At 35.3% G+C, this 23224-nt stretch overlaps 1 long non-coding RNA gene across 4 annotated transcripts in view; it reads right to left on the bottom strand.

Moving 5' to 3' along the window:
• Positions 1-21811, bottom strand: part of LOC309654680 — a 128862-nt gene extending 107051 nt beyond the window's left edge. For all 4 annotated transcript variants that reach the window (XR_014260395.1, XR_014260396.1, XR_014260397.1 and 1 more), the window contains exons 1-2: positions 1538-21811; positions 1360-1438 (exon numbers count right to left, since the gene is read on the bottom strand). This is a non-coding gene — a long non-coding RNA (uncharacterized lncRNA). The remainder of the gene's footprint in view (positions 1-1359; positions 1439-1537) is intronic.
• Positions 21812-23224: the final 1413 nt, after the last annotated feature.

Raw genomic sequence — 23224 nt, 5'->3', positions numbered from 1 at the left:
CCAACAGGAAATAGAAGGAGGTGACAGACACTCCATAATGTTTGCTGAACAACTCACGGAGAACAATGAAGGGCACACAGAGCATAATATCTCCTTTTGTCCTCTCTCAATAACTCTATAAGTTTCATACTACATTAATTATCCCCTTCTTACAGAGGAGAAGACTGATGCACAGGAAATATAAAGACTTGGCCAAAATAAGTGGCTATGCTCAGGTTTGAACTGTGGGTGGTTTGTCCTCTCTACCATTCTGATAAATTGCCCTCCATCCCATATGAATGGGTAAGATTATTACTCCAATTTTGTACATGTTATGTATGTACGTATATGGGAAAAGGTCTACACAATGTTTAGTGTAGTTTGTGTCCATCATTAAATTATTTTGCAAATTCTCATTATGAGTAACATTTACTATAGATAAATTATGCCCACATCAGGCAAATAATATTGACATCTTTTTAAGTTAAAGGCATCAAAGAGTTTTTAATAGAAACTGTAAAATATTTCCTTTAAAACATTTTTTAATCTCCCACTGCCTGAGTGAGACTGACATCTCTAGGAGATGATTGTCACATGCATATTTCCATTTTTCAGCACCCTTCGTGATCACACCAGGCTGGTAATTAGTAAGATAAAAATTGCTATTGGATAATGCACCATTTCAACTGTCATCCTGCTGGATTGGGGGAAAAAGTGATTCTGTAAAATGAGAGCCCAGTGGTGAGGTTGTATTGACTTTTATGTCATGTTTGTTTCACTTTACTAGTCAAAACAAGTTTCCCAGCTCTTCCTGGCCCAGAAGGTTCCGTTTGCTTTATGAAAATGAAGCTGTCTTGTTTTCTGGTTCATAAATCATTGTCAAGCGGAGCTAGATAACAGAAACAAGTTCAGATTCCAAAATGATTATCCTTAGAGATGATATATTAAATATACAGAATTCAACTTGATTTTCATAAGCCATGTTGACTTTGCAGAACTAAGGCTACAGGGGAAAATTATCTCATAGGAGGAGGTGTGAGAGCTTGCAAAATCTAACCAGGTGGGAATGATGGGGGAGGGAAGGAAGCGCATCTTCATGTACAAAGACATTTGTGCTTTCTCCCATTTTCTCTCCATTATTTCCCTGCTGTCATTCCTTTAAGCATCTGGGCGCCTATTTCTTTTATTTCTTTTATTAACAATATAGGAAACATCTTTAGAAAAGAAGAGACTCCTTTTTTCCTCCATTATCTGCCACTTCTTTTTCATCCTCTTCTCTGAATAGAATGATATTTTGTAAAATGCTTCTTCTACCTCTTTATATTGAAATTACCCTGGTTTATACCCTTTATATTGAATTACCAAAAGTTTGAGTTGTACCTTTGGAGTATCATAGCCCTTGCAGGAGAGGTTTTCTAATCTCTCATCAGAGCCAAATCAGGGGCTGTGGAAGTGGAATCTGGAAAAAGAAATCACAGTGGAATCAGAAAGAATCACAGAAATGCCCAGAGATTGAGTGTCCCTGTGACAACTCACAAAGTATGTGTCTTGTACATACCTTGTCCTGAATGTGCTGAGGCTGACTTTTCCTCTGAATGAAGAGTTCAGACCTCCAAGCAAACTCAAGTGCCTTTCACTGAGAAAGAGAAATATTTCTTCTGTGTGAAATGTGTTTTACCTCCCATGTGACTTCGCAGTTCCTATTGGAGCTTCAAATCTCATTCCGTGTCCCTCCCTGAGAACGCTTCCTCTCCCCCGCCCCAGCCACAATCTGGGGTCTGTTTCTCTGGGCGTTCCCTCAGAGCACTCCCTTCACTGCTTCCCCTTCATACTTATCACGGGATCATCAAGAATTCACTACATTATTACTTTTTAAAATGTTTGTTCACACACCATGTAGTAGGTTTGCATTACATTTTTGGAGACAGAGAATAAAGAGAAAGAGACATGTACATGAAGCTATTCCAAATCCTGCATAAAACTTGATCTAGCAGGGGATTTGGGTGGAAATTCAAGTTGTAGTCAAGATTTAATTCTCTCAATTAGGTTTTCTTGCTCAGAACAGAAGGCAACATTCTCCAAAGAGCAAAATAACAGAAAACTGTCATGCATTTCCTGTATTATGAAAAAGAACTTTCTCTGCCTACCAAGACAAATCTTTGATTTTCTTAAGATAAGACATAGCTAGGAAAGGAGATTAGCTCTGCCACCAGGCCCATAAATACTACAAACCTCCATATTGGGCTTCAGGGACCACCCCTAGGAAGTTCTAATTTTGTATTACCTGGCTTATCTGATTGCTTTATTCTTTATTTACATATCTAGTATTTTTACTCATTTATAGAGCAGGAAAGCAAAGTAAGGGATTGGAAAGTTATTTTAAAACTATGCTAAGTGCATATTGACTAGCTGGGATCTTCACCTCAAGGTGTATTCTCAACAATAGGCTTGGAAACCTATAACATTGAGGTAATTATCTCAATTCATCACTTCAGTGAACTTGCAAAAAAAAAAAAAGAAAAAAGAAAAACAGCATTTTATAAGCTAAGGGCAAAATGTCCACTTGAACTTGAACTTTGAGTCTTCCAAGACACTTAAAATTTCCAGGCAGTTGGTTAACACATATGGAATTTGCACATTTTATAAATATTTAGACATTTGTAAATACAATCTTGTTTTATACACCACTGTTGAATAACACGGGTGCTTTGCTCTTTAGGAAGAGTGTTCTATGGAACAATCAATAGCAAAACCCTGCATGGTTTATTTTCTATTATGTATACCTTACAGGTCATTGAGTCAAGTACTGTGGCAGGATTTCTAAAAGCCTGGTGATTTTTAGGAAAGATCATCAATAACATATGTAGCCGAGCAAGCTAAAATAATTACAATCAAATTTCATGCTTCAGGGCATAAACTGATTTCCTGCAAGGGTCAGGAAGGAATTATGCTGCCTTCACCAATGTGGACTGCATCGGGTAACTGACTCACCTACTTTTGTTTGGTTTTGTCCTTTTTTTTTCTGAAACAAATATACTGATCAGTTTTCTGAAGACTTTAGCTCTGGTTAGTCCATGCCCCTCCTCAGTCATATTATACCAGATTTGCTTTCTTTATGATATCTAGGAATTTTTCTCTGGAAATAGCCGCAGGATGGAGCCCTGGTTGGGAAATGTTGTCTATAAAATGTAAATGTCCCTTTTCGGACCTATTTTTTAAAGTTGAAGCTCTAGAAGGAGAAAATCGAATGGAGAAGAAAGCAAAATAATATGATTTGGGATTTCAAGCACGCAGTCTTCACACATTTTCTGTTGGAGATCCTCTAAACCCATCTACTTCCGGTACTAGGTTTTATTCATCTTGCTTCTTTTCTCTACCTAACTTTGGCCACTGGCTCTCCCTCATTCAAAAATCTCAATCAAAACATGCATTTTCACTTCTCTGAACAGCTTCAGCATCAGGAACAAGAGATTCTAACTTTTGTCACCATATTTTGGATTGGGGGGAGGTGAGGTGGGGAAGAGGAGGGGAGAGAAGCAAATGGTTATTCTCAGGCGATGATTTTACCACAAACTTAGCACAGAGGCCTTTGACCTAATTACGTTCTATATATCTGAGCCAACTAGCAGAGCTTCAAGCTGACACTAGGATACATCTGGGCCTGATAATAATTGCAAATACTCAGGGCACACTTTAAAAAAGAGCTTATGTTACAATGTGAAACAGCATGTTTTACAGTCCTCAGAACGGTCAGATAAATAAAATAGCTCTGAGTCCAGAGCTTTGTGGGGGGAAAATGTATTTTGTAACATTTCATTCAGAGCAGAAAAATTTCCCCACTGACAAGGGAACATTTGACCCGAAGAAAATGTTAAGTTCTACCCGCAGCTGTTTGAGGTAAAGGGAGAAAGAAGACCAGGCTGCCTTCAGTGATGTGGGCTATAAGATTACAATCACCTTGCATTCAGAGAGACAGTTTTGGAGATTTGGGTCTGATTTGAGAGTGTCAAGGAGAATTTATAAAAAGCACCTTTTGCACATACATCCAAGGAGAGAGAGTAGGAAGGAAGAACCTGCACATTTCTTGGATGTATTGAGCATAAATGCTGAAAGGATAATTTGAGTTAATTTGTTAATTTTGGGGGCAGGTTTAATGTGTTGAACACAGCTAGGTGACTTTCCAAAATAATCATTCATGCTTTGGGGCAATGGTGGACAGAGGGAGCAGAAAAGGAAAACAATTCCCAAAGTCAGAGTTTTGTGTAAGACAGTAACAATTGTCAGTTTCCACTGGGCATGAAGCTCCCATGCAGTTCTATCTGCTAACACACACTGTATGTCTGCAGCCGTCTTCTTTCCTCCTATGGAGACTTGCGAGGTCATAAAAGAGAGGGAGATCACTCACTTTAATCTGGTAATTTCCCTGTTCCTTAAATTCACATTTTTTTTAAGTGTAGCTTTGACACATTAGTATTTAATATTCTTGCCCTTCCATTTAGTACATGGTTTTGTGACACAAATACACCTACCCACACTACTCATGCTCTTCATCTCATGCCCCTACTCTTCCAGAATACTTTTATTTAATAACTGCCTATCGTAACCATAACTTTATTACAGAGGGAACAAAATAATATGAGATCTTCTGTTTGTAGAGCACTTTGGATTTTACTGGTTAGTTCATCTCTTCTTTCTTCATTCTCAAACATCATGAGAGGGAGGGATTTAGCCCCCATTTGACAGATGTAGCAACTGAGGCTCAGAGACAGGTATTAAGTTGTCCCAAATTCCACATCAGTAAGCATCAGAGCTCTTGCTCAAGTCCACGACTCACTGGAGTCTGTAACTAAATTAAGCGCCTTCAGCGGTTGTATTATCATTCAACTGCATAGCAATTTCAATTTCAAAAGCACTTTTCTTTTCTTTCCTACAACATCTCCTTTAATAAATAAATTCAAAGAACCCACCCATTTTAAAATCACTCTCAATTTAGAGGCATAGGGAAGTAATTAAATTTCTTAATGAAGATAAAGTAACAAATGTAATATGAATGTGGTATTCCTTTTCGGTATAGTCTCTTACATCTATGGGTATTAAATACACCTCTGAACATGTGTTATTTTAATGATTACATGCCATATCTCCCAACTTGTTCTCTCGAGGAAGAAAATAAACACAGATTTTCTTGAATATAATTAATGTGTTTCAAGACCACACTTCACATTTTCCTGAATCCCCCAACTCACTCAATTTTAAGGCCATCTCTCCTAAGACAAAAAAACACCCTTTTTTGGTAAGTCTTAGGAAGGTTTTTTTTTTGTTTATTTGTGTGGGGGAAATCAGTTTCTCTGGAAAGCCAGCTCCTGTGTTCTCAAGGGTTATAAAAATGGGAATCATTTTTATTGGCAATCCACTGGAATAGTGCTGAGACAAATGGAAACTTGAAGATAAGGATCCTCAGAGGTGAGAACATACAGCTGTTGGGAATTGCGAGAGAATCTGACCAATAAAGGAAGTCACTATTTTTCCAGGCCTAAAGTGAGTTATAGGGCGAGACGGGTGTTGTATATTTATGTAAGCCAGCAGCAGGGAGTTTAAGCGGCTGTATATTGCTGAAAGAGCATCATTCACATTCAGGCTGAGACAAAACGTGGAAATGAAGTAACATCCTGGCCGAAGAAGGCCTCACGACAGAATAATAACATTTCAGAGAGGGGGGCCGTGTGCGAGGCTGTGGGTAGGACTCAAAATGAGGAAATGATCAAGATGCCTTGTCAGGCCTTCAAAAAAACAGTTACACACACACACACACACACACACACACACTCAGGATTAAGGCCTGGCCAAGCGTCCTTGGGAAGGAAGGTCATTTATCTTTCACAGAAACGCATACAATCACTTGCAACCTTCATCAGTATAGTCAGCAAGATAGCTTTGCCAAAAGTACTAGAAAAAATATATATCAATACACATAATACAGTTGAGACCCCTTTTGGTGTTTATTATTATCATACACTCTTGCCTCCTATATCAGCGTGGATACTAATTCAGGACAATATTTGAAGGACTAAAGCGGTTCTGGCAGCTCAAGAGATTCAAGGGAAGGGAGTGGGCGGGGAGGAGGGAGAAACTGTCTTATCTCCTGTGTTTATTCATTGTGTCCTTTTGTTTAGAGGAAGTTGCAAGTAGAATAAAAGGGTCTTGAAATTACACTCCTCTAATGACAAATGGTGAGAGGGAAAGAGAGACAGTCCATTTCAGAAAGATGATCAAAAGAAGAGGGAAAAAAACATAGTTTTAACATTAAAAAAATACACACAGCTAGTCTGTGGGACTCTTTGAAAATGCTGTCTTCTGTTTAGTAGAAATCATCTTGGGTGCACCCAAAAGCTAATTAAGATGTTGTCAGAAATTTTAATGGTGGATTGTGGTAAATATTTCAGAAACTTTAGTCATATTAGCAAAAAACACAATGTGAAATAAGAATCTCCAGTCACACAGAGAGCTTTTAGTTAACACTAAATTAGAATGGTTACTAAAATTGAGTCACTGGGATGAAAATAGTATATTTTATCCTTGAGGTTTATTTATTTTTGAAACGGATATGACAATTACGAAAAACTCAAGTAAAATCAAAAGGCTTTCTATAAAAATGTTTATGTGGTGTGCCACAGACTAGAGTTTTCCTTATTAGGACAAAGTGCAGTGAGATGTCAAAATGATTTTATGCTAGGAAAACATAATTTAAAACATAAAACACATATTTAAATCTTCAGAATATTTGGTTAAGTTTTAATAGTGGAATTACAAAATGAATAGACTTGCCTCTATTTTTCCTCTGCAGTTTTACAAGTGAATATTAAACTGCCATTAAAAAACAGTGATTGAAATGATTTAATTTCCTTCATTGACCCTTCTTTAAAAGTATTATTCCTCACTGGTTCAATCATGCCTGACAAGTTTGCACAATCAACCCCAATATTATTAGGACATGGTATTTAGTAACCTTTTCAAGAGCCAACGTCAAGGAAGACTAAGAATGAGTATAGGGTTCTTCTCCCTATAAAATGGTCAATTGCAAACAGGAACAGTTCATACATTTGTAGGTGAACTCACCAAACACAGAGCTGAAGCCAAAGATTTCTAGGAATGACAACTTCAGCACCTCCGTGAAATGATTCTACTTGCCAATTTCCTATTTTTCCACCGGGGACATCTTAAGGGTTGGGGTCATGCAAATTCATTCCTGGCTTCTGAAGCATCAGGTAATGGCCACCGCCAAAGGCAGGATTCCAAAACCATTAGCCCACTGGTCTGCTCCTATATGGGAAAACCTAGTATTTCAACCATACCCTGCCCCCCCATCTCCAGGCACACCGGCCTAGTACTAAAAATGCATTGGTGGGGAACACACTGAAATAGGTCACTCACTGAAGCATATCCTAGAAGTGCTTGAAAAAAAAATGCCATTTGCACACAGTTTGAGCTCCATTGAGAAAAATAATATCTTAAATACAGATTGTTCAGAGTCTCCAGTCCTGCGTTTTATATATATATATAACCTATCTGTGCAGAATTTCTTGAACTAAGAATTATTGGTCACACCTGCAGCAGCTCATATAAAAAGCAATAGTGACAGGGGAAAAAAAAATTCTTCCTTTCTTTGGTTTCTCCCTTAAACATTTGAGGACTGTAAGGAAACATCAGTACAGTTGCAGGCATCCGTGTGTTGTGATGTGTTGAAAAAAAGAAACCTCCATTTAAACACGGATTTTAACCTTTCCACCTTAGCCTCTTACATTTTCTTTCCTTCTACTCAAAGCATTTAGGTAAATTAGGATGAGGTCCCTCCATAAAAATGCAAGGGGATCAGTTAAACTTTCATCTCTAATTTATTCATGAAGGAGCGAGGTCTTGCCTGGTCGTGCTGTGCATCATTCTGTCAGAATGACTTTCTCTCTTGTTGAGAAGGGAGATGGAAGGACAGGAAATTGGAGGCTTTGGCTTTGCTAGTAATTGCTGTGAGAATAAAAATGCTGGTGCCATCTCGCTAGGTGAAGTGAATGTGAGCAAAAGTTTCGAAAATGAGGACCAGAACTGAATGAGCATCTATATGTGTGTGAGTATACCAATAAAAAAAGTATTATACATATAAATATTTATATATTATAAATACATAATAAATAACATATAAATTTTATCTAATACATGTATAATATTAAAAAAATCATTCCATCTATCTGAACCGATTTATTTATCATCATTGTATAGGTGCACCATCATTTCAATGTACACGTGGGTACAAAGTATTTACAACAATAGAAGATACACTTGAATTAAATTTCCTAAATCATACCATTTCCAGATCTACTGGATTTTTGTACTTATAACTTTGTGTAAGCTTGATACCGTGGACTGTCCACTTCGACAACTATTGTTCTCATGCATAAAGATTAAGCTCTCCATTGCCCTCTGTGTGCAAACAAATCCATGTGTATAGGCCCTAGGCATCCTTGAATATGTGCAAGTTCAGAAGATTTATCAGTCTTTTAAGAAATCCCTCATTTTCTCTTTCAAGTTTAGCTGTGGTTTAATACATTTGATGTTCTCTTTTTAAAGTTCCTCATCTTTTTTTTCTTCTTAAATCATTTCCTGATTTTTATTGTTTTTTCTCCTTTCCTCCACTTTCAAATATATTTCACATTTGGAGCCTCGTCGGAAAGGAGCAGAATCGTAATGTGAAAGACCTTATTCTAGTTGATGAATAGGTTCCTCGGTTTTGCCATTCCCACCCCAGCATTCAAAAATTATCATCTTTTATACATGTGAAAAAGGGAGGGGTTGGGATTTGGCATTAGTTCTTTTAGTCGTCAGGAAATTACAAAATGTACACTTGCGAAGTAAGCAATTTTTGCCGTCTGCCTGAACATCCATCTTTTTAATGAGCCTTGTTTATAACCTGACGCTATGTTTCTAGTCACCTACCCTGTTTACATCTTTGGCCCCTTTAATTAAGAGAAGAACCAGTTAAAAGAAAGTAAGAAGAAATATTAATATGATCTGATTAATTCAGCTAGCAGGAGGTTATGGGGTATCAAGGTTATTATAACCTATAAAGGCAATGTGAATAAAGCTGTATTCATTTGTAATTTTATTAGGCGGAGCAAATTAGTGAGTCTGCATAGCAGTGACAAAAGACCGGTTCCTATTCTCCCTTACCCCCTACTGCAAGGGCCAGGTGCCCAAAGTTAGGCTCCATATTAGGCAAATGAGATCTGATAAATCTCAGCTGCACATCTAATGAGAGCCTCCAGAGCTGGTGCTGTGCTAATTTGGAAAGATTAGCTAGGATGTTTGTGTATGGCTGGTTAAAGTCCAATGGAATCAAAGTAAGACACAGAGAAGAGGAAGCAAAACCTAGAAAGGGTTAAATACAGTAAGACAATGGTCCTCTAGAAAAGGTAAGGCCAGAATTGATAATGGGCAAACTATTAGAAACAAACTATCAAGGGAAGTTTGAGAGGTGAAGTAAAAATTCTATTTTAAAAGAAATCTCAATGCTAACTAGTCCCTTTATAGATAAAAAAAAGCAATGAGGTCCACCTGTGTGGGCTGCTTTTCCCCTCCTGGAACTTTCCCACTCCAGCTTCTCTGACATCAGGAACCTACCTTTTGTCTACTTTCAAGGAGTCAAAGGAAATTGCAGAGTTTTTTTTCCAGCAAAGATGTGGGGTGCCCTGACAAGTTAAGGAGAATTCAAAGTAAAAGAAAGTAGAGGGAGTTTTTAATACAAAGATTTCAATATCCATCAGGGGAACATTCCCATGTGCTGGTCTGTGGATTTTGAAAAAAGGCTTCATTATTCCGGAATCCTGACTAGACAAATTTGCTTGGGCCTCCAGTGTACAAATTATAGTTTCTCTTGTCTTGCTTGATCTCATCAATTCTTCTAAACTCTAATTTCAGACTAATCTGGTATTTGTTCTGGCTTGACTTGGCAACTCCTGCCCATGGCTCCTATCCTTACCAGGTCTTTGCCTGACTTCTCTGTTACAATTTTAACACTGAAAATTTGGAGGATCTCACATTCCACTGTAGTCCAGAAATAGATACCTATTTAGACATGAGTAAATACTATTCTATTCCAACACTTGAACTATATTGTGAAAATTCTTAGTCTGATATATACCCTGAACATAGACTCCTGAAGGACCCATCTGAGCTGTTAACCAACTCCAAGGTAGAAAATTAGTTTTTTACCATTAGTAGGGCATTCTATTGAGTACACTCTTAAAAGGAGAAAAATCATAAATTGGATAATAGCAGCAATGTAGTCAACATAGATGACTTCAGAAACCCAATGGAAAAACGAAGGACATGCCTCTTAAAAAGGCATTCCAGTGGCCAAAATTATTTAAATGCTTTAAATTATATTAGGAACAAGCATAAAATAAGTTAAAAATTAAATAATAAAAAATAAACTCTCCCTAGTTGAGTAGAGAAATGACTTCTCAAGGAAAAAAAAAGAAAGAAAGAAAGAAAACAAAAACAAAAACACTGGGAATCAATGAAAACAGCATTATTTTGGACTTAAGTTTTCTCTTACCTCCAAGTATAACGTAACATAAAAATCCTAAAAATGTGAATAAATAAATAAATCATTTAAGCAATGCTCTATCCTTACTCTAAATCTGTCTCTAAAATTTCAAAAATTTATGTAAAAAAATCAATGTATATGAATGTGGGAGGAGACTCCCATTGTGAACATATTTAAATACCTCCCAAAGTCATTGGGATTTTTCCTCCTGAGTGATAATCTCCTTATTTAAAATTGCCTTGGCCACATTTTCAACGGAAAATGTTCATGGGAATTTTTAATATTTACACAAAATGTAAATTGCCCTTTGATACCCTTAATCAGCTCTTTTCTTCCACAGGTCAGATAGGAAATGGTTAAAAATCTCTGTAACAGCAGAAATGATGCATCATTCAGATGCAGCTAATACCATCATAATAGAGACTCAGGGAATATCTACTGAGTCAAATAAGTCAAATAAGTGTTCAAGCGTATATAACACACAGGTTGAGAAAACGATCGTTGGTTTTTCAATCAGAATCCATTCTTCCTTCATTATTGGTGCCACCACACTAAGAACATTTGGTTCATTATGAATGGCAGGGGTTTAGAGCATGTCCCCTGGTCAGAATCCCAGCTCGGCCACCATATGCTGTGTGTCCTTAGGCAACTAACTTAACCTCTCTTTGCCTTAGTTTCCTCATGTGTACAAGGGGGAAAATAAGAGTAGTGCTTAGCTCTTGAAATTATTTTGAGAATTAAATGGTTTAGTACATATAAATCTCTTAGAAAAATATTTAACATATGGTGATACTCCATAAACCTCAGCTCTAATTATCATTTTACCTTTTATTTTGGATAGTTTTTGGCAGTCTCTCCTTCATCCATTACCCCTTTGAAGGCAGGAATACTTTTATTCAACTCCTTGACACCTCAGTACCAAGCACAAAAGCTCTACCTAAAGAGAGGCACTCAAGACATGACAACGTCTTCTAACTAGAACATACCTTTCACTCTTAGTGCTTTGGATTTCTCTCTTAATCATCTGTTTTTTGTTTTCAATAACAATAATAAAGCATCAGATAACTATCATACAAAGCCACAGGGCGGTTTGACTGGTAAGAGCCACATATTATGATAATGATAAAACATATATTTTATGTCATTATCTATTGGCTAACATACGGGTCTATGAACATATATGACCTTATTACTTCTCTCAAAAAAATTCAGTTGTTGGTGTTAGGATACTGGAAGAAGCAGAGATTTTAGAAAACTGGCTCTGTTACCTTCTAAGCTACTTTTCACATCTATTCAATGATAACATCCACTTCATGGGATTGTGGTGAGTCTAGGTGAGATAATATGTAAAGTACCTGGTACTCAATAAATGATAGCCATTGTTACAAACACTGCAGAAAATTTTACCTCAGATGGTTCTCATGGGAATGAAAGACTTAGAGGAACCATCAGTGGATAATAGTTGTGTTTATAGTTGGTGATAGTGCTTGGATAAAAAGGATTCTGAGTCTGAGCCCGCACTCAGGGAAATGGTCCCTGATCCATGAACATACCTGCCTTGTGCACTATATGGGGAGGGTCGGCACCATGCAGGGGTCCAAGGCAGGTGTCTTTCTAAAAAATCTGCCTGTGGATTCTTTTGGGAGGTTGATGAAGCCTGTGAATCTGTCTCAGAAAAAAGTGATCTTAAAAAAGGATACAAAATGCATTTTAAAAAACAATCATTAAAATGTTAAAAAGACAAACTCATCATACCATAATATACATGTTTCTTTGTTAGGATAGTAAATAATGAGATCTAGTGACAGGTCTCATACCTACCATCTACCATCGTTCAAAGATGTATTGAGTGGGAATTCCCTGGCGGTCCAGTGGTTAGCACTCCTCGCTTTCACTTGCTGAGGTCTGGGATTCAATTCCTGGTAGGGGAACTAAGATCCTGCAAGCCAGCAGCAGCCAAATTAAAAAAAAAAAAAAAAGTTAAAAAAACCCCCACTTATTTATTAAAAAAAAAAAACACAAAGAAGTATTGAGCATACATGATATTGTGAGTTATCTGTGACACATGTAATATAGTAGGAACATATCTGTGATATCTCTTGGTGACACTTCACAAGTATTGTTAGTGCTGTTATGATGTTTTATCCACATTCATAGTGAAAGGGAATGCTACCTTTCAGTTAGAAATCAGTGAAAATAAAGATGCAACTTTTGTCCGTGCAATTTCATAGGCCCCTTGCTCTAGAAGCCCAAATGAAGAATGACTGTGCTTAGAACCCCAAGTTAAAACCCTTGGTCTAAAACCTAGAAATTTCTTTTCATGGAATCAGCTTGGCATACTGTGTTTTTCCATAATCACCTCTCTATTTGCCCTTCAGCATATATACACCCATTTTATGAAGTTTGTAAAGACACTGAGTCCAAGTCTTAGAAATGGTTAGAATATTTAAATTGTTCTTCCTACCTAGACACAGGTTGATATAATTATTATAGTGTTTATGTTTCTAGCGGGTTGAACTATCTTGGTATAAATGCTGGAATTTTTAAATGATAGTCAAGTTTGAAGATAGATGCAAGTGTCATACTAAGCTATGACACTATTTTAAGCAATGAAATTCTTTAAGAACAGTTATAAAACAGGGAGTACCTTACATTTGGGAAACGTCATATCCAATTATGCAGGGTGATAAGATTAAAATAAACTTTGGACAATCATGCAGACTGTGGGATACTTAATTCCACCTAAACCTTAAAGCTTTTTGACATTGACCCCATATTCTCAGATAAATGTAATAATTCATTCTCCTAGATACAAAATGATTCTTCCTTCTGTTGCACTAAAAGCCCAGAGAGTATGTATATATATATATAGCTGGGTATACCAAAACCATTTGGGACAGGCTGATGGGTATCTGTCAAAAGGTAAACACAATTTAGAGTAGGAATCCATTATAAAGACAGGATACCAGTCTAAACTGTTTTACATATTTACAAATATTTTGCATGTTATTAGCTCCCCATGAAAGTTCCATGTCCAGGGGATAGTGTTAAAATAAAATTTTTATTCATTGCCTACACATCTTCCTGCTGATTGAGAAAGAATTCAGTATGGGAGTCTGTGAAACTTGACCTTTCATAAGCAGACACACTGTCGTTCTTCCTTTGTTGTTTATATTTGTAGTACTAAAGAGATTAATTGATTGTTCAATGAATTATCACTTTACAGATCGGGTTAGTCTCTTAAACCACCAATCACCCTGTTAACACGTAGCTACAAATGAATTGTTTTCAATAGGATGAACATTATCCCCTATGTAGGTGTGGCAATTAGATTATTGATTTTAGGTAAATGTCTAGTTAATTATGCAATAGGCTTCATTTTGTCTGTTAATTAAGCTACTGCTCTTTTAAGTCAATAAACTATAGCCTCAGGAGAAATAAAAAGTTTCCCATTAGAAGAGTCCAGGTACTTCCCCAAAAAAGGGACAGAATAGAGGGACCCCTCTTCTTCCTTCAAAGCAAAGACTCAAATGAAGAAGAATTTTTAAGAGTGAAATGTATTTCCAGTTCATTCATGGTCCATTTCTATAATCAAGATTAAATGGAAATCTGAATAGAAATACTTGAAGAGAAACCAGTTATCTCTTTTTGTAAAAAACTCTGCCAAAAAGAAAATCAACTATCTCTGTCTTACTTCATATCACAATGACCAGCTTTAACCTGCCTTTCACCCAGAATCCAACTCCTTCCAAAATGCTGTCATTATACTTGTCATTTAACTGTTAATCACTGATCTGACCTAGTAGAGTGAAAGGAATTGTCCTGGGAACAGAGCCGCAATGCAACTCAGAGTATTCTCAACAACACTCCGTACCCTGCTTCCTTTCTTCTGACCAAAGATTGATCCATAAATGTTGACTTTTGTCCTACTCTACTTGGGGATTGTTAGTTTTTTTATCTGTTTCCCTTTTGGAGGGAGGGTTAGGGAAGGGTGGAAGGTGGGCCTCTACTTGTTTGCCTAAACACCTGAAATCTAAACTTGCCATGCCCCTCACCCTGATTTTATAACTTGGTGAGACTTCTGACCAGTTAATTGATCCCAGACTCTGCTGTGTCTATTCTGTCTTCAATACCAATGTCACAACCATGTCGTCCCTTGCAAATCTGATAATGTTTTGTACATAGTAGAGGCACAATATTAATTGAATTAATGAATGGAAATTGTGTATTTGGTAAAGCCCTGGTTAAATTCTATGCAGGAAAGTCACTAGCTTCCAGACAATAATGAATTGATTCTTCTCTTTGCTTAGGCACTGACTGAAGGGTAGCCCACAGAAATAATAATGACAATGATAATCATTAATATTTATTGAGTGCTTACTAATTGAATATTCCAGACATCATTCTAAGATAAATGGCATGCATTATCTCACTTATTCCTCACAAGAGTACTTTTCAATACATACTTTATTATCCTCATTTTACAGATGGAGAAACTGAGGCATGGAACACAATGTCAGATACTAAGTGATGGAACTAGGATTCAAACCTAGGAAATATGACTACAGAATCTGTGCTTTTAACAACAACTCAGGCACCAGGGATCACTCAATAGACAAAATGATTGACCAGAGCCAAACGATGAAGAGTATATCCAACTTGTCCTCTTGACCTGAAAATTTTTGGTAAAAATAATAGCCAATATTTAATAAGAACTTATTCCATTGGCTCAGTTTCAGAGTGGCCAGGCAGACTGTCATTTTAACAGTCACAGCTCGACCAGTCAAGAAGGCATTGGAGTCTATGAAACAGATTGGGTGATGGACAAAGGAACACTTGTGAGTCCAATATTAGCATCCTTCTTTCTGCTAATGATTTTAATACTAGATACTAGAATAACGCATGAATAAGATTTCTTTTCTCCTGACCAAATTACTTGTTCATAGCATAGAAGTATCTACAGACAAAGTATACACATTATACTTTTATTTGAATATTCCCCAATTAGTTTACAATAAGATTGGACATAGTCCTACTGACCACAGAATGACTCTTGCTGCTTCTTCAAAACTAGGATATTTCCTTTTATGGTGAAAGTTATAATTAGCTGAAGAATCCTAAACTGTACTTGTTAAAAATAATCCCCATATAAGAAACCTGGTAAAAGTTATGCTGGTGTTTGCACAAAGCCAGTTATACATAATTTTCTGAAGCTGTTTTCAATCATGCAAATGATTTTTTCCTTTGCAATATGCTAATGCAATCTGATTTATTTCAGTTGTAAAAGTTAATTACAATGTGTTTGTGAGTCCCTAAAGATGATGTATTAAATGTTTATAACCAGGATTATTAAAATGTCCTGTCTCGATTACAGAGCTTCTCTTTCAAACACTAGAACTAATTGTAGCCTTAAATCACAACAACCTCACCGTTAAAATTAACACAAGGGCAACATTGCATAATTTTAATTAATTTTAATTTGGCCAAAGCAAATTAATTTTTGTTTTCTAGAAGGACAGCTAAACTCTTTTGTAGCCTGCTTCCACTGAACATGGAGTTCATAAACGTCTTTTCTTCCTAGCATTTTCATTCCTCTGAGGATTGTACCATGGGACTGAATCCTTGTTTATATTTTGGTTTCAATTTGCATATATGGTTCTCTCCTCTCCTCTTGGCATTTCAGTAAGAAAATGAAACCAGAGTGAAATGTACACAGTTCTATGATCAGGGAGACAAATTTTTCACCGTGAGTTTCATAATCGTAACCCAGGTCTTCTCAGATAATGATGTTCCGAGCACAGGAGAGGTATACTCTGACACTTCTATCTTTAGCACCTATTAAAAAGCTGCCAACACCTCTTTCAAAGTTTGCAAAACAATTTTCTAAGGAATGTCTACTTAGAAGACATTCTATCTTGATTCTTTCCTCCTCCCTGTGCTTAACATGTATGCCAAAATCAATGATTTCACATGAATAATTAATACTAGATCTTCCATTGTTATATCAGCCTGTGCTGGACTTGAAGCATAGTAACAAACAGGCTAAAATTCTATTTATTTCTTAAACTGGCACATCCTTTCCAGAAAAGTTTCACCTCTAGTTCCCATTTCTTTAAATAAGATGTCCATTCTCTGTATTCAAATGAGAGTTGTTTTTAAATAGGGATACCCATGATAAAAACCTTGAAAATATACCTTAAAAAGTCAACATGGCCTCCTGAAATATAGAAAATCAGTGAAATAAACTATGTAGGATCTCAATGCTTTATCTTACTGGTCATAAGTTATAAATGTTTTAAAGAACTGGATAATTATTTCTTGTCTCGATTTACATGTAAATATTTTGGGAAAATGTGAGTTTATATTTTTGCTAAATTTTAATCTGCATATACTTATAGGCATTACTTATGCACTTGATAAACTGAAATCTTAGAAACAACCTCATTTTATGGCCCAAACCTAATAATCATTAAAAAAAAAAAGTCTAGGATAAAAAAGTCAATTTATACCATGTAAGTAAAGCCTAAACTTATCAAATAATTATTGTTCAGAGCAACATATTGTCTTTAACAGTGAAAGAGGATACTGTTAATAAGTACATGTGAATATTATGTATAAAACTGGAATCTCCTGGGAAAAGCAAAAGATTTTTTCACCCTCCAAATAGGGAAATCAAGTTGATGTCTTACTGGTTGTGTATTCAGTTTATCACAATGTCTCCCATCTCTTCCCTCTTTCTAGGGATGGGTCTCTGGAAACCACATTTATACTGCATGATCCAAACCTAGATATGGTGACTGGATGAAGGCGGGGGGTGGGGGGGGGGCAGATGGATGCTTGATTAAATTAGATCTATATAAGTTTGCCTTAAGTTTAATTAAGCATGAGAAACTTGGGTTAAACTTTGGGTGTGGCTAAATCAGCCTTAGGCAAAACTGAGAGTTGTAGGGTGTCCTGTTTTAGCCTATGTTTTAGCCTATGTAAATACATCTATTTTATACAATAAAGTTGTACATTTCAGTAAAGGATCAGGTCATAGAATATACGATCAGTTTCAATTTTTTAAAAAATTAAGATGAATATCTATATGTAAAAATAAAATTCTATTCATAAAACCATGAAAGAAAATTTTAAGTGTTTGCTTGTTTAAAAACAGTAATATGGCTAAAATTATTTTATTGGCAACTTACAAATATTCAGTACAAAACATTTTCAGTTTAAATTAATGACTTTGAAAACATATCTAACAGAAAATATATAATCTTTTGAAGAATACATTATTTTAAACTTGTAAATTTTCCAGCTAGAAAATTTTATGTTTATCTTGAGTTGAAAGTGCACTGATAACACAGAAAAAGTACTTTTTTCTTTTCCTTGTAAGTGAATATTTACAGTGGACTTTAGGACCTTTTGTATTTCTACTTGCTCCTAGAATTATATGAGTGTGAGAAGGGAAGAATTTTACTGGTGATCCTGAGTAGCTGTTTTTATACGTGAATGTCTCCCATGCCTATGAACTCTTTGTGGGAAGAGAAATTATTTTATTCATCTTTGTATCTCCAAGCTTTTAGCATAAATATAAGTACATATTAAATAGTCAACATACTGATATGAACAGAAATGACTGAGGAGAGTGGGTGTAGGCTACAAAAAAAGTTAGACCAGAGCTATAGTAGTCACATTCTTACTGGTAAAACAAGCAAATAAACAAAAATAAGACAAATCTTAGATTCTTAACCTAATCCCTAGAAACTCTTGGCTTATCATTGGGGAGGTTTCTCTGGTACTCATATAAAAAGGAAATTCAGTCAGTGAGAATTACTGAGTGAGAGTAATAGAAGATGCTCAGGCTTATAAGAAAGGCTCAGGGTGGCGGGGAACTTTATTACCTCATTTTTTAATGCCTAGATTTCACCATTTATTCTGAGAATTATGCTGTGGAGAGAAAGTATAAATAAAAAGGTATTTTTTAGAACATATCAATTTTGAAGAACTGATTATATTTTACTGCATTCTTTGTTCCTTCTAAAACTACCAGTCACGGTATGCATATGATATACTAGGAGGGCTTAGGTTGTCACATACTGGGGGGGATTTGCTCACTAACTTTAAAGATCACAGTCACTGGCCTATGTGTGCCAAACACTTAATGATTACCATTTACTAGTAAGAGATCTCAGCCTATTATGGACTGAGTGTCTTCTGCTCTCTCTAGTGAAAGGCCATTGGTAGGAAAAATGAACATACTTCTTGAAGTAGACACCTATGGATTGGAGAAATCTCACTTTGGCTAAAAATGCCAATAATGATACAACATTCTTTAAGTACTGCCAGATTACTGACTTTCATTCCAAGGCTTGTGGTGGATGACTGGTTTAAACATAGATAATTTTACTGTGGCAAAGGAAGGTATCTTGAGACCACAGAATTCACCTTATCCTAGAAAAAACTTATGGTGCATGAGAAGATATCTCCTTAGAAGCAATTGCATTTTATAGTATTAGATAAGGTAAATATTTTCCTAATGGGATTTGATAATAGCTGTCAAAAATTTAAGGTCAATCACATAAAGTGGCTAAATGAGCAAAAATAAATAAGACCCATCTACATCTATACACTGTCTACAAACTCACTACAGTAAGGACACACACAGACCAAAAGTGAGGGGATAGAAAAAGACATTTCATGTAAATGGAAAGCAAAATAAAGCTGAGGTAACTATACTTATTTCAGAAAAATAGACTTTAAAACAAAGATTATAAGAAAAGACAAAAAGGGCATTACATAATGATAAAGGGGTCAATCCAACAAGATGGTATAACATTGTAAATATTTATGCACCCAACATAAGAACACCTAAATATATAAAATAAATCTTAACAGATGTAAAAGGACAAAAATACAGTATTATAATAATATTAGGGAATTTAATACCCCACTTACATCAATGGATAAATCATCCAAATAGATAGAAAACCAATAAGGGAAACATGTGCCTTAAACAAAACATTGGAATAGAGTGACTTAATAGATATATAAAGAAGATTTCATCTAAAAGTAGCAGAATATGTATTCTTCTCAATGCACATGGAGGATTCTCCAAGATAGATCACATGTTAGGCCACAAAAGAAGTCTTAATAAATCTTAAAAGATTGAAATCATTTAAAGCATCTTTTCCTATGAAAATGGTATAAAACTAGAAATCAATTCCAGAAAGAAAACTGGAAAAAATCACAAATATATGGAGACTAAACAACATGCTACTGAACAACCAATGGGTTAATGAAAATATCAAAGGAGAAATAGAAAATTCCTTGAGACAAACTAATATGGAAATACAACATATCAAAACTTATGAGATGTAGCAAAATCAGTTCTAAGTGGGAAATTCATAGTGATACATGCCTTTTGCAAGGAAAAAGAAAAATCTTAAATAAACAATCTAACTTTACACCTCAGAGGACTAGGAAAAGCAGAATAAAAAAGCCCAAAGTTAGTAGAAGGAAGGAAATAGCAAGGTTCAGAACAGATATAAATGAAATAGAGACTAAAAAAAAAATAGAAAAGATCAATGAAAAGCTGGCTCTTCATAAAGATAAAGAAAATTGATAAATCTTTTAGCTAGACTTACTAAGAAAAAAGAGAGAGGGTTCAAAAAATTAAAATCAGAAATGAAAGAAGAGACATTACAACTGAGACCACAGAAATACGTAAGATCCTAAGAGATGACTATGAACAATAATACACCAACAAATTAAACAACCTAGAAAAAAAGGATGAATTCCTAGAAACATACAACCTTCCAAGACTGAGTCATGAAGAAATACAAAATCTAAATATACCAATTACTAGTGAGGAGAGTGAATAAGTAATCAAAAACCTTCCTAAATACAAAAGTCCAAGACAAGATGGCTTTACTGGTGAATTCTACCAAACATTCAAAGAATTAATACCAAAAAAATTGTAAAGAGGCAATACTTCTAAACTCATTTTACAAGGCCAGGATTACCCTGATACCAAAATACCAAACAAGGATACCACAACAAAACAGCCTCATTTACAATTGCATCCAAAAAAAAAAAAAACCTAGGAATATATTTAACCAAGGAGGTGAAAGGGTGAAAGGCCTTTACACTGAAAACTATAAGACATTGATGAAAGAAATTGAAGAAGACAAAAATAAATGGAAAGATATTTTGTGCTCATGGATTGGAAGAATTAATATTGTTAAAATATCCATACTACAAAAAGCAATTTACAAATCAAATGCAATTCATATTAAAATTCCAGTGGCATTTTTTACAGAAAAAGAACAAACAATCCTAAAATTCATATGGAATCACAAAGGACACCGAATGGCCAAAACAATCTTGAGAAAGGAAAGCTGGAGACATTGCACTCCCTGATTTTGAACAATATTACAAAGCTATGTAATCAGAACAATAAGTCATTTACATAAAAACGGACACATAGATCAATGAAACAGAATAGATAGCCCAGAAGTAAACTCCCTCATATATGGTCAGTTAATTTAAGGCAAAGTTGGCAAGAATATAAAATGAGTAAACAGTCTGGTGTTGTGAAAACTGGACAGTAACATGTAAGAGAATGAAATTATACAACTATCTTACACCATATACAAAAATTAACTCAAAATGGATTAAATATTGGAACGTAAGACCTGAAATCATAGAATTCCTACAAGAAAACATAGGCAGTAAGCTCCCTGTCATCAATCTTGGTGATGAATTTTTGGACCTTAATCTAAAAGTAAAGGCATCAAAGGCAAAAATAAGTGGAACTACATAAAAATAAACAACTTCTGCACAGCAAAGGAAATCATCAATGAAATAAAAAATCAATCTACTGAATGGGAGAAAACATTTGCAAATCCTATATCTGATAAGTAGGTAATATCCAAAATATACAAACAACTAGTGTAACTCAATAGGAAAAACAAACAATTAGGTTAAAAATGGGCAGAGGATCTAAATACACATTTTTTTCTAAAAGGACATATAGATAGCCAACATGAAAAGATGCTCAACATCATTAATCATCAGGCAAATGCAAATCAAAACCACAATGAGATATCACCTCACACCTGTTAGAGTAACTTTTATCAAAAAGACAAGAATTAGCAAGTGTTGGTGAGGATGTGGAGAAAAGTGAACGCTTGTACATTGTTGGTCGGAATGTAAATTGATTCAGCCACTATGGAAAACAGTATGGAGGTTCTTAAAGAAATTAAAAATAGAACTATCATATGATCCAGCAATCTCACTTCTGTATATATATCCAAAAGAAATGAAATCACTATCTTAAAGATGCATCTGCACCCCATGTTCATTGTACCATTATTCACAATAGTCAAAACTTGGAAGCAACTGAAGTGTTCATCAACAAGTGAATAGAGATTGAAATGTAATAATGTACAAATACACACACACAAGAGTATTATTGTCATATAAAGGAAGGAAATCCTACCATCTGCAACAACATAGATTAGCCTAAGGGCATTATGCTACAGAAGTAAGTCAGACAGAGAAAGAAAGATACTGTATAATCTCACTTATATATGGAATCTAAAAAAGCCAAACTCACGGAAACAGAGAGTAAAATGGTGATAGCCAGGAGCTGGGGGCTGGAGAAAATGAAGAGATGCTTGTCAAAGGGTATTGCAGCACTGTTTACAATAGCCAAGACATGGAAACAATGTAAATATCCATCCATAGATGAAGGGATAAAGAAGATGTGGTACGTATATACAGTGGAATATTACTCAGCCATTAAAAAGAATGAAATAATGCCATTGACAGCAACATGGATGGACCTGGAGATTATCAAACTAAGTGAAGCAAGTCAGTCAGAGAAAGACAAATATCATATGACATTGCTTATATGTGGAATCTGAAAAAAATTGATACAAATGAACTTATTTATAAGACAGAAACAGACTCAAAGACTTAGTAAACGAACTTATGGTTACCAAAGGGGAATGTGGGGGGAGGGATAAAAATGGGAGTTTGGGATTGATATATACACACTACTGTATTTAAAATAGATAACTAGCAAGGACCTACTGTATGGCACAGGGAATTCTGTTCAACATTCTGTAATAACCTAAATGGGAAAAGAATTTGAAAAAGAATAGATACATGTATATGTATAACTGAATCACATTACTGTACACATGAAACTAACACAGCAATGTTAATTAACTATACTCCAATATAAAATAAAAATTTAAAATAAATAAATAAATAAATTTTAAAAAGGGTACAAAATAAGTTCTGGTGAATCTAATGTACAGCATGGTGACTAGAGTTAACAATACTGCCTTGTGTACTTGAAAGTTGCTAAGAAAATAGATCTTAAACGTTCTCAACACATACACAAACACACACAAACACACACACTAAAGTAACTATGTGAGGTGATACATATGGTAACTAAACTTATTGTGGTCATAATTTCACAAAATATATGTACATAAAATTATCACCTTGTACACCTTTAAACTTACACAATGTTATTTGTCAATTATATATCAGTAAAGCTGGAAAAATATGTACCACAGACCTGACTATAAAACCAAAAACTATAAAACTTACATAAGAAATTATAAGAGATAATTTTTGTGGCTT

This window comes from Balaenoptera physalus, assembly GCF_965194825.1.
Source record: "Balaenoptera physalus genome assembly, chromosome: 2".
In the NCBI taxonomy this organism is placed as follows: domain Eukaryota; kingdom Metazoa; phylum Chordata; class Mammalia; order Artiodactyla; family Balaenopteridae; genus Balaenoptera; species Balaenoptera physalus.
The sequence above is the reverse complement of the archived record's forward strand: the minus strand, read 5'-3'. Positions and strand labels throughout refer to the sequence as shown.